Below are 9199 nucleotides of genomic sequence, written 5' to 3'. Positions count from 1 at the left end.
TGTGTGTGTGTGTGTGTGTGTGTGTGTGTGTGTGTGTGTGTGTGTGTCCCTAGAGATTCTGTCCACGCCTGACTGACTCTCCACACCTGAAGCTGGCTCCAGCCCCAAACCTTCAAGTCCTCTCTTGCTGCCAATAATTCAGCTGTTTCTCTTCATGAGCTCCCAGGATTCTACTGCATTTGGGAAAAATACATTTCTCTTGCATTTGGCCTGGCCATCACTTCCCCAGCCAAGGCCAGATCTCCTGGTATTAGATGTTCTCCTCACAGCCTGGACTTCTCCTTTGAGGTCTCATCACAGCTGCAGTTAAATAATTAATTTCACGATTAGTTTAATGTTTGCTTCCTCATCTCTAATGTAGGCTCCCATGAGGGCCTGGACGATGTTCCCAACATGGTGAGCAGCACCACGATTAATGAATGACTGAGTGAAAGCAAACTTTGTTTATACACAGAAAATTGTATATGTATATTTTAAGAATAAAAGTGGAATGTCCTAAAATTTTAGTTTTTACAAGTTGTCCCTTTTAAATGTTTTCAAAAAGTTTTGAAAATATATTCATAAAATAGCTGATTATAATGAACTCTTTATGCAAATACTTCTCTGTGAGTGTAAATAGTGATTAACATTTTGCCATATTTCACTTTTTTTTAATCTATACTTTGCTTTGCTGAAGCATTTAAAGCAAATCCTAGATGTCATGACACTTCATCCCTAAATACTACAGTACAGTATAAATGCGAAATACAGCTCCACACAAAAAGCTCATTTTCCTAATTGCACATAACAAAATTGAGAACAATCCTTCCATCTAATATTCAGTGTGCTTTCAATTTTTCTGATTGCCTTTCTACAATTGTAAGAAAATTCTTTCTACAGTTGCTTAGATTCAGGATTGACTTTTTTTTTAACCATTTTTAAAAATTGAAGTATAGTTAATTTACAATGTTGTGTTAGCTCCTGTTGTACAGCAAAGTGATTCAGTTATATATATACATATGTATGTATGTATGTATGTATGTATATTCTTTTTCAGATTCTTTCCATTATAAGTCATTACAAGACATTGAATATAGTTCCCTGTACTATACAGTAGGTCCCTGTTGTTTATCTGTTTTATACATAGTAGTGTTTATATGTTAATCCCAAACTTCTAATTTATCGCCCCCTCCTCATCACCCCATTATGCCCTTTGGCAAGCATAAATTTGTTTCTATATCTGTGAGACTATTTCTGTTTTGTAAAATAGTTTATATCATTTTTTAGATTCTACATATAAGTGATATTTTATGATATTTGTCTTTCTCTGTCTGACTTACTTAGTATGATAATCTCTACGTCCATCCATGTCGCTGCAAATGGCATTATTTCATTCTTTTTTACAGGACTTTTTTTTTTTTTTTTTTTTTTGCGGTACACGGGCCTCTCACCGTTGTGGCCTCTCCCATTGCGGAGCACAGGCTCCGGACGTGCAGGCTCGGCGGCCACGGCTCACAAGCCCAGCCGCTCCGCGGCATGTGGGATCTTCCCTGACCGGGGCACGAACCCGTGTCCCCTGCATGGGTAGGCGGACTCTCAACCACTGCACCACCAGGGAAGCCCAGGATTGACTTTTTGACAAGACTATTTCATAGGTGATGCCACATCCTTCAGATTGCAGCAGCTGAGGAGTGTCACCATAGCTAATTGTCCCACTCCTAGTGTTGGCAAGATTTATCTGTGTGGTGAAGGTAACAGCCTAGTCTCTCCAATATAAAGTTTTTCTTTCCTCCTTATAACAAATAAGTAATCAATGCTTGGCACCCTGCAAATATCTAGTTCCCATTGACCTTTCTTCTAGAGTTTTAGCATTTGTTGATGACCATAGCCTGAATCAATTACTTCATTAGGGATCATAGAATAGATGTTTTTGGATTTTATCATTCCTTTATACACTTAGCAGCTCTAAACATTCACTAACGCGGTGCTTTCTGGCATCTGTTAGAGCTATGTGGATATTTAGAAATAGAACTTGTGTAGAAAAGGCACAATAAATGTGCCAATTCTTCCCCTTTCATTACCATTGTAGAAAGAGAGTTCATGTACAAGCTAATTTCAATGGACACAGATTATTTTTTTGAGGGCTTTTTTGAGTATTTTACAAATTCCTGGATTTTTAAATATTTAGTATGATTTCAGTCAGTTAGTCTTGATTCTTTTTGATTCGCAAGTTGACTGTGGAGAACACATTCAAGCTGGCTCCCTCATTCTTTAGAATTGACTGTGTTCATCTTTAAAACACTTCATTACTTTCTGGCACAACAGAATGCTCAGGGTCATGTTATACATTCCCTTCCTTCCTCCCTTCCTTCCTTCCTTCCTTCCTCTCTCTGTCTTTTTTTCTCTGCAAAACTTAGTCATTCCTTCAAGAATCCTCTTTGGTGTTTGTGGGTTTTTTTCTGGGAGTGGGGATGGTATTTAGAGATCTAACTCTAAGTATTGCAAATGATCACTGTTATTGGATTTTTCAGTGGTCAGAGGCAGAAAATATACTTTAAAAATTATGAGGTCATACTGATATTTCCAGTAAAAATATGATTACAGAATTCTTACTTAAATTGTTTGATTTTATTCTAGTATCTATTTTTAACCTAAAAATGTTGTTTCCCTATAACATTATTGCTTATTTATTTTATCCTGCCATATATAAAAGTTTCAAAATAACAGTAATAACAATATGAATATTACTGTTACTAACAAAACTAATAAATGATGCTGAAACTTATTTGCAGTTACTGACTATATCCCATCAATTATATGTGGTCAAACAACTGTGTTCTGAAGTTACTTGAAGTTCTGCCTTTCTCTGTGAAGTTATGTTACCAATATGACATACAATTAGTTTCATTTATTCCAATTTGCTTTCAGTCTATAGAGATTTCTCTTTTCATTTTGACTTAATTTTATTGTTTGAATGAGTTAAAAGAAGTACATGTCTCCTGGGCAAACTGTAACAAGGTATCTTAAGAGAAATATTGCCTCCATCCCTGATCCTTCCATTCTGTTTCCTACCTCTTCTACGTGTAACAATTTTTATTAATTTTTGATTTAAACTTTTAGTGTTTATGCTGTGAAAATATAAGGACATATATATGTATGTATGTATTCCCCTTTGTTACCTAAAATATAGGATATTAACACACTATTCTTCACTTTGCTTTTTAAAATAATAACTTAATAATACGTCCTGAACATCATTCTGTATCAATAAATCAAGTACTGCCTTAATTATTTTTTACAGCTGCATAGATTCAACTGTGTGGAGGCCTTTTGTTTTTTTTTAAACCAGTATCCCACTGATGGGCATTTGAGTTGATTCCAATCTTCTGCTATTATAAATAATGTTGCAATAAATAATTTGTGTATATATAGTTTTTTCCTTTGGGATACATTTCTAAAAGTGGGATGGCCGGGTCAAGGGTAAATACATATCATTTTTCTAGTTATTGCTAAATGCCCCTCTTCAGGGGTTGCACAATTATGCATTCCCACCAACAATGTATAAGAGTTCCAGTTCCTCCACAACAGAGGAAATTGTAGGAGTTTGGATTTTTGTCAATCTGTTGGTAGAGAAATAATATCTCATTGTATTTTTTTTTTTTTTTTTTTGCTGTACGCGGGCCTCTCATTGTTGTGGCCTCTCCCATTGCGGTGCGCAGGCTCCGGACGCGCAGGCTCAGCGGCCATGGCTCACGGGCCCAGCCGCTCCGCGGCATGTGGGATCTTCCCGGACCGGGGAACAAACCCATGTCCCCTGCATCGGCAGGCGGACTCTCAACCGCTGCGCCACCAGGGAAGCCCCTCATTGTATTATTTTTAACATCTTTATTGGAATATAATTGCTTTACAATGGTGTGTTAGTTTCTGCTTTATAACAAAGTGAATCAGCTATATATATATATATATCCCCATATCTCCTCTTTTTATTTATTTATTAAAATTTTTTTTAACATCTTTATTGGAGTATAATTGCTTTATTTTTTTATCACATTGTATTTTAATTTTTCTTAGTGTAAGTGAGGTTGAAATTTTTTCCTATGTTTAAAGGTCATATGTTTTTATTTTTCTAGAAATTATCTATTCATGGCTCTTCCAAATTTTCTATCAGGTTGTCAGTCATTTTCCCCTCAGTTTTACTGAGATATAATTGACATATAACATTGTGTAAGTTTAAGATGTACAAGGTGATGATCTGACACATGTATATATTGCAAAATGACTAGTATAATAGGATTAGTTAACACCTCCATCACCTCACATAATTACTGTTTTTCTGTTGTTGTGAAAACATTTAAGATCTACTTGCTTAGCAACTTCCAAGAACATACTATAGTATTGTTAACTATAGTCATCATGCTGTACATGGATCATCTTATAACTGGAGGTCTGTATCCTCATTCCTCCACCCAGGTCGCCAGTCTTTTTTTCTCAGTCTATAATATAGACTATAGATCTTTATATATTACAGAGATTAGCTCCATGATAAACATCGCAAACACTTTCCCCAATTTGTCCTTTGTCTTTTGCCTTAGCTTATGAAGCTTTTTGCCATGTGAAGGCTTTTTTTATCCTATTGTGTCTGGATATTGAGTCCTAGATAGGAAGATTTTCCTTACTCCGAAGTTTTAAATGAATTCACTCATGTTTTCCTTTAATACTAATATGGGTTATTTTTGTACTTTTAGACCCTTGATCCATTTAGAATGTATGCTGGTATATGGTATGAAATATGGATCCAATTTTACCTTTGTTTACACGGCTATTCATTCTAAAATTTCTAAGTCAAAAATTTTTTCATTAAAAAGAATATTTTAAAGTCCATCTTTTCTCCCCTGATTTGAAATGCCATCTTTATCATCTATTACATTTCCATATCAATTTGGCTCTATTTTTGTACTTTCTATTGTTCCATTGGTCTGTCTTTTCATGCACCAGTACCATACAGTTGAATTATAGAGGCTTTTATAATATGTTTTAATATTTGATAGGGGTTGTGTTCCCCCCCCCCCATATTGCTCATCCTTTTCAGGCTCTTGCTCTTCTGGCTCTCCTTGCTGGTTTATTTATTTATTTTTTAGCATAAAGTTTAAAATTCATTTATCTAGCTCCGGAAAAGAAATCCGATGTTATTTTTTTTTATCGGGATGGCATTCCATTTATTAAATAACTTAAAACTGGTATCTTTTTCACATTGAGTCTTCCTATCCAGAAAACAATATGTCTTTCGATATGATCTGGCTTACTTGTATATAATTTTTTAAAACAAAAAGGGACAATATTTTGTAATTTGCCTTTTCATTTTATTAACTGCATATCTTAGAGATGTTCTACCCCAATATACACAGATTCATCTCATTTTTTTAAGGCTATGAAGTATTCCCTTATATGAATGCACCACAACTTTCCTGTGTCCTTTTGAGGGACATTGTTTTTGCTACTATAAATATGCTACGATGAAAGTTTCTAGACACGCATGGGTAAGTATCTTTGCAGAATCAATTCCTAAAAGGGGAATTTCTGAGCCACAGTGTATGCACACATTCAGAGTTTTGCCAAATCGCCTTCCGAGAATTATATCATTTCTCACTCCAACAAAGGTTACATGAGAATGCCTGTTTTCTCACATGCTTGCCAATACTGTATAGAATCCACGATTATAATCTTTATAATCTGGTGCTTTAATCACATTGGCACCAGCTCACCTCGGCCAGCTTCTCTAGTCCCCACTGAGCCTACATGTGAAATGACTGAACAGAAGTCACCCGGACTGCTCTGCCTAGGGATATGTTTGAAAGTATTATATGGATTTTCATGGCACCTGGGGAACCCTGGGAAATGATGTAGAATTTGCCTCAGAGCTTTACTAACCAGGAGTGAGGAAGTTTTTATCTTCCAATTTCCCATCTACCAGTGGATTGAGTACTGCTCTCAGGGTCACCAATTCTGACACTTCTGGCTCAGCCTGCAAGCTCGCTCCCTGTCCAAGGGGAGAATCACAGGTGCTCTCAGTCATCAGTGAGGTGAAGGCTGAGAGGGTAGGTTAGGGCACCCACCAACAGTGTCAGCTGGAGATCTCTGTCAGGAAACCACACTTCATGCCCCAAGAAGCAAAATAAAATAATTCTTATATTGCCGCAGAGGGTAGAACACAGTACAGAAACAGATGTAAGATGTAGAGCTCTTGGAACAGGTATAAATAAAATGTTACAGGATTGTGCGAATGGAGAGGGGAGGGGATGAGAATGATAGAAAGCATTCGCTGAGTTAAAAAAAAAAAAAAGGTCTACAGCAGCCACTGTGCAAACCTTCTCAGTAATCTATTAATAATGGTTTGGTGCTTAAGGTCAACTTTGAGCAATTCCAAATCGCCTTGGGGCAAGGACACTGTGAGATAAGCAGACTCTGGGAGAGTGAACAGTGAGGGAAGCATTTCGACTGGACAAGAAGAAAGGTGATTCTCTTAACCCCACCTGCTGAAGGGTTTTCATTAACTCCTTAGAGAGGAGAAATTGTACGTTTATGTAAGAACCTCATTGTACATTTTTATACAGTTTATGGGATATTTTAAACTAACCCCAGTCATTCTCAACTAATTCTTCTATGATTTTCATATACAGCTCTGAGTAAAGGAACTTGTAAAGGCATTGTTGTTGTTATTATTTGTTTGTTTAGTTATTTAAATGTTCTTTACATTCTTTCATCTCAAGAGGTAAACTACTTCCCAAAAGGTGGTACAGGCTCTGGACTCAAACTTCTTGCATTTGAAGCCTGTCTCTACTAATTGCTCAGCTGGATGACCTTGAGCAACTTTCCGAACTTCTCTGAGCTTCTGCTTCTCATCTGTAAGATAAGGAACCTACCCCTTAGGAATGTGGTGAAGATGAAAGGAGCCAAGCCTACTTAAATGCCTGGCATGTTATGAGTACGCCATAGACATCAGGTGTTTTGTTAGAATAACAGTTCTCGGAAGCCTCAATTATGGAAGTCAAGGATCAGGTGCTCCAAATAAATACAACTGGTGAAACAGGTCTCCTGGCAGAAGTCTGCTTCATCAAGCCCATCTGTGCCTGAGCACGCCCGTGCTAAAGGCAGGAACAGACTGGTGGGTCTGGGTGTCAGTATTTCACATTTTCTTCTTGGCCTGTGGACACAATCAAAGTCACACGTTTGAGGGGGAAAAGGCTCCAGGGCTGTAAGTTTTTATTGGCCTAATAAAGAGTAGAGGCTTGTCTTGAGGAAAGGTCCAGAAGCAGCATAATTTGTGAAAACTGGCTGAAGAGGTACTTCGCTTCTACAATAAACAGCCAAGCTGCTTTTGTCACCTGGTGAGGGACTCTGTCCCATGCATGCAAAAATGCCCCTGGTGAAAATAAAAGGACTATATCATGAGCATCAAAGCACAGTACTTCCTGGCATATTTAACACCTTTCAAAAAGAAAACAAAAATAAACAAATAAACCCCAAAGAATTCCCTGGATGATTATTGCAAGAATATAATTCTTTGCCATTAATTAGTATCTGGCTTACGATAGAGCTGTTTTTCCTAAGGAACCTTGCAATCTAAGAAACGGGCCCAACAAGAATGTGGGCTCCTGAGAAATAAAAGCCCGTGTAGAGCCCAAATATTTCACGCCTGTTCTTCTTGTGCCAACTTTTGTTCAGAGCGTGCTTCTCTCTCTCTCTTTTCATCACTGAGTAGAATGATTCTTAGGGCCAAGAGAAGTTATGGAATCATCGTAATTTAGTTTTAATGTACTGAAGGTTCATGCTGAGATGACAAAAATCTTATCCACTTCAGGCTCTTTTCTATTCCACTCCTGGTAAGAGACACTTGGATAACTAACTGGATAGAAAGTTTTCTCGTGGAGGATCATTTAAGATGTTAATATCACAAGCCATTGAAGAAGAAAAAGTCATTCAGAAATGCCACATTTGTACACTGAAAATCTTGTTTTTTATCCATATATACTTTATGGAAGATAATTCTGGAGGTCAGATAATGTGAATATCTAGGATGGAGTTGCCCATCAGAATTTAAGGGCAGTGGGTTGGCATGCTTATGGGGGAAGTTCCTGTGAGAGGAATTTTGTTTGTGGCAAGTCTGGGAAGATCAGGACACCGATCTGTAAAAAGACCAGCCTCCTTAAGACATCTTTACTGGCAAAACACATTTTTCCTTAGGAAGAGCAATGAACTATTGCATGACAGCAATGAAAAGAAAAGGGAAACCATCTGAAAAAAGTGGAAACTCACCAATTTTTGGTTTCTGCTCTGCTCACTGGGATAATGAGTTAATCAGTTTATAAGAAACTACTATCCTTGAACTGTAGTTGTTCTACAGAAAGTGGAAATACAGAACCTATTCTAATTACTGAGAGTTTGTTGCCATTTCATTGTTGCTGTTGAATTCTTTTCCCTAGTTTATGTTTCAGATATGAATAAAATTCCATGAATGGAATTTGGTAACATTCCACATTGAGTCATAAACAACACGTAGTCAAATCCCAGTTCTCGATGGGCTATTCATCCGAAGGTTTATTTCCTAATAACCCTCCCCAACCCACCCCCTTTGCTGCTCAAATGGTTAGTCCTATGGCTCCTTTAGTTCAAGTATTCCATGTGGTTTGTTCCTGCAGTTTTGAGGGGCTTTGTCCTCCATGTAGGATGGTTTTATGGAGACCGGGGCAACCTGAGTCCCTGAATTCCATGCCTTCCAATGCCAGTGTGTGGAGCAAGCCACACTCTTGTGTATATGCAATGGCTGCTGTCCAGTTGGGGAATAACACAGCTGAGTTTATATTTGGTGTGCTGTCTACAAAAGTGGAGAGAGCCAGTAACCTGGGCTAGAAAGTGGTAGTCAATTCATTATTCTAATCATCATGTCCCTGTAAATCATTTGTGTCCCTCATATGGGAAACTAGGCTTAAGTGGAGAATCTGGGGTGAAGGAAATTTAAGGCAAGGAAATAAAAGGAAAATGTCAAAATCGTTGTCTAAGATAAGTCATTTTAGATTGGTTCTTATGGGTATAATTCCCAGGACTTTTTGGCAAACTTGAGAAACGTGGGGAACTAGAGGAGAAACAAGCTGGGCAAAGTGTCTGCAAAGTTCTACCAGTCCTTTAGGGCCAGAGGGAGGTTATTTTAGGATCACAAATACAT

This window comes from Monodon monoceros, unplaced genomic scaffold (genome assembly GCF_005190385.1).
Source record: "Monodon monoceros isolate NGI ecotype Baffin Bay Population unplaced genomic scaffold, NGI_Narwhal_1 Super_Scaffold_21, whole genome shotgun sequence".
Taxonomy (NCBI): domain Eukaryota; kingdom Metazoa; phylum Chordata; class Mammalia; order Artiodactyla; family Monodontidae; genus Monodon; species Monodon monoceros.
Note: the sequence above shows the minus strand (reverse complement) of the source record.